The sequence below is a fragment of the Mus pahari genome, chromosome 4 (genome assembly GCF_900095145.1).
Source record: "Mus pahari chromosome 4, PAHARI_EIJ_v1.1, whole genome shotgun sequence".
Lineage (NCBI taxonomy): Eukaryota > Metazoa > Chordata > Mammalia > Rodentia > Muridae > Mus > Mus pahari.
This window is the reverse complement of record NC_034593.1, coordinates 71,611,799-71,615,911: the sequence shown is the minus strand read 5'-3', so window position 1 is coordinate 71,615,911 and position 4,113 is coordinate 71,611,799. Positions and strand designations below refer to the sequence as shown.

The following is a 4,113-nucleotide window of genomic DNA, read 5'->3' as shown; positions in this document are numbered from 1 at the left end:
GACAGGGTTTCTCTGTGTAGCCCTGGCTGTCCTGGAACTTACTTTGTAGACCAGGCTGGCCTCGAACTCAGAAATTCGCCTGCCTCTGCCTCCCGAGTGCTGGGATTAAAGGCGTGCGCCACCACGCCCGGCTCTTTGTTTGTTTTCACCCGACTCTATTCTATCCCCAGGAACTGTTAGAAAATGAAATAGCAAGTTATGTTGTAATCGAGAGTCCCTCATAGATTTGAAAGGAAAACATGAGGTACAATAGAGTGTATATAGGGCCATAATCCCCCAAAAGATCCCTGGGAGAGTAGTTCATGAAGTTTTGTGTGTGTCAACTCAAAGCTACCAGAAATATGGACTGTCTCCTGGGGACAACTGCAGACAGAAATAAGTCATTCTAGGAAAGATGGGAAACAATGTGGGATACAGTATTACAAAGCCCTAGTGATGGAGTTACTCAAGCCCCTTGAACTTCGTATTGCAACATCTTGGATGCTGTACAGAGCTAAAGAATTTAGTGTCTTACCTGTTAGTTTTTTTTTGTTTTTTTTTTTTTTGGCATTAGTTTCATTTGTTTTGTTTTGTTCTGTGCCTTCCTTCTTATTCCCTGTTACTTCATTTTAGAATTGAGATTTTTTTATTTGCATTTTAGAAATACATAACTTTCTGTTTGACTTCATATTGGTTCATAGGTAAGCTTTTTGTTTGTGTCTCACAAAAGACTTTGCATTTGGTCTTTAAGCCAAGTCCATAATGGCTAAAATAATGCTGAATCTCAGAGACAGCCAATTCATTCTGAGATGGGTTGAAACCTTTGGAAGTCAGGGCAAAATGTTAAAATCTGAGTGGGCCATGCATGGTCTCTAGTTTTTGGTGATTTTAGGAAAATGGTGAAGAGTGGAAGTTAGCACATAGATCAGGAAAATCAGTCACTGTGGGCATGTTCTTGTGAGTTATAGATTGTACTGGTCCTTTCCTCATCTCTCTCTGCTCATTTGCTTCTATGAATTGAACTCAGTTCTAGCACAGCCTTCCATTACAAGCACGTAGCAAGAGTGAAAATAGAGCTTTCTTATCAAATTCCTATCAGGCTCTTGGTTGCCTCACACCCAAATGTCTAAGACCTTCTGCAATCTGATCCTGTTGTTTCCCCAGAGTAGCACGCTGTGTTTGTCTTTGTGTTATTGTCATTAAGTTTCCCCTTCTCAGACTGTAATTTAGAACTCAGAAACAGTACTTCAGCTAAGATGCTTTCTCACAGATCCCAGTGACACTTGTACCATATAGGAGTAGGGACTGTGACTGAGCAATATTGTGGATATTGAGAGAAAATTATCAAAAATTTGAGTACACTAGGAAAAATGTCCTTATATGCCATGAAAGATATATGTGATAGAGTTGAGGGTGACCAAGGTTTGTAAAGAGACAAAAGCCATTGCTGTAAAATAATTACCTAGAAAAAAAAAATGTTTCTAGGTTAAAAGAGTTGTAATTTCTTAAGAAGTTTTGTACATTTTATCCTTCTTATTGAGACAAAAACAGTGCTTCCAGCTGGTTGCAAAACAAAGAGGTCTCTTGACAACACACTTCAGACTAATGGAAAATGAAAGGTATGGCTCCTTACTGAGATTCTGTGTTCAAACAGTGGCTTCCTTTTCAAGCACCCCAGTGTGGCTGGGGTTTCTCTTTCCAACACAGAAAATATTCCATTAATGAGAAGAAACTCCATCAAAATAATCATATTGCATGATATTCCCATAGTGTCTGGATACCATGCCAACCTTTCAGAGGAAATCAAATAAAGTAGATCCGGGGAGAATTTTATAGCAATCCACCCTTTTCAAATGTCATATTTCATCAATCTAAGATTTAGCAAATATTGTAACCAATTCAAATATAAGATGTGCAAGTTAGCACACACATATCCATGCACAAAATAAGAGATCACTTACTCAAAATAGATTGCCTAAAAGGCATGACTGTAAAAGTCTTTTTCATCTAAATGATAAACAGACACATCTATCAAATATATTAAAGGCTACTTTTTTGCCTAGAAGAGAACAAATACTATGTGCATGAATAAGATGCTACTGCCTTATTTTAGAGTTACATGAAATGTATGAAAAGCTATTTGGTGGTTCTCTGAAGTGTCCCAAACAAGACTTAACATAAAAGAGTTAATATCAATAATCTATTATTCAGATATTTTCTAAAAACCCAGAAGGCTTATATCAGATAGAAGAAAGTAGAATACCAAGAAATATTTTAAGGAAAATAGAAATCTCAGAAATAATGACCACCCGGCGAAACATCTGATATCACTATCCATCAGTTAATAGCGTATAATTATTGAAATGTTAGCTATCATTTATTGGTCACCTACTGTTATTATTGTCATCAGAATCCACATCTATTTTACCAAGTCCATATCTATATTCTATTGTGAAAGAGACAAGTGAAGTAAGGTAGTAATGGTTTTACCTTCAAATGGAGGTAATTCATTTCTAAGATGCTGGTATGTCCAGGCTCATTTGGGAAATACTAACTATACATCCATCAAAAGCATCTAGTAACCTGGGTTGGTGGCCAGAAGACTGTCACATATGGTTTCTATAGAACAGTGCAGTTCTAGGCCAAAAAGCTCTTACTTCCCAGAAATAGATACAGTCATATTAATGTCTCAAAAGACCATTCTGATTATATTGAAGAAAACTGAATAGAGGGTCCATTAGTGCAGGTGCAGTAACAACTTGCTTATTAGTCAATTAATTGTGGTTTTTAAAAAATACTGTACACTAGGTTTGAATGCAGATCCTGAATCCAGACTGCCTACGTTTGAGTATAACCTCTGGCACAGACTATCAATATAACTTAGATAAGCTATTTCCTCTATTTGGCTTTTTTTTTCTATCACAGGATTTTGGAAATATTAATAACTCCTATCTCAAGAGTTATCATGAGAAATAATTGAGATGACATAAAACTTAGCATGATATGCACAATATAAGTATTTTATATCACTGAAGCAGGGTGGATGGGATGAAGAGGAAACGGCTACACATTTGAATATAGTGATCTCAGCATAGAATTTTCAGGATGATGGAAGCAGAGGGAATAGTCATGTGCTATGAGATAAAAACACCTGAAGAGGACAATGGGTTGTGGAAGGAATGGTGACTTTCAAACACTATCATATTATATTAAAAATAATGGTCCTGCAAAATAGTTTATAAAATTTTATTCATGTGCAGAGGAACCTATAGGTTAGGCTCAGTGTTAAAAATCAATAACTAAGTTGAGAAAATTGTTATAGTTTTATTTCCTAATTTTATTTCATTGCTACTTGATTGGGTAACACAAAGCAGGATGCCTCTCTGGTGAAAGATCTCTGTAGGTTGGCAGCAAGTGAGAGATTTTCTTTCCACAGATATTTTGGCTAACATTAGAACAGTGGAAACACACTTGACTTGTAATATAAAGAATTATCAAAACAACACTGCTTAATCTTTTGAAAATGTGTATCCATGTGTGTGCTGGTTAAAGGCATACATGCTGGTGACCCTGCTAATGGTGTGCATGTGCATGAAGAAGACAGAAATGAGATTTAGACATTGTTCCTCTTGATAGCACTCTACCTTATTATTATTGATACATGTTTTCTCATTGGATCTAGGGATTGATGATTAGGACAGGCCAGTTGACCCATGAGTTCCATGAAGCCTCATGCTTCCACATCTCTAGTGATAATGTTATTAATGCATGAAGTTGTAGCTGGTGTTTTTTAATGAGTTCTATGGTCCAAACCCAGTTATCTCCTTGAGAGGTATACATTTTACTAACTGAGCCACCTCTTCCTCATCTCATGTAATGTCTTTTAAGCAATCAGATTTGCTTAAGAATGAGCTGTTTTGAGAGAATATATTGTCTAGATAAGAACAAGCTATTTCTAACAGTAATAATAGACACGTTAAAATAAAATGGATAAATCTTGTGGGGTCCCACTTGTGGACAAAATAAATAAATAAATAAATAAATAAATAAATAAATAAATAAAACTACAGGAAACTAATAGCTGTTGAGAGAGAGAGAGAGAGAGAGAGAGAGAGAGAGAGAGAGAGAGAGAGA

The 4,113-nt window shown here is 36.1% G+C and overlaps 1 protein-coding gene across 5 annotated transcripts in view; it reads left to right on the top strand.

Moving 5' to 3' along the window:
- Gria2 (glutamate ionotropic receptor AMPA type subunit 2) overlaps positions 1-4,113 on the top strand; it is a 114,384-nt gene that overhangs the window by 51,707 nt on the left and 58,564 nt on the right. The gene's annotated exons all lie outside the window — the stretch shown is intronic.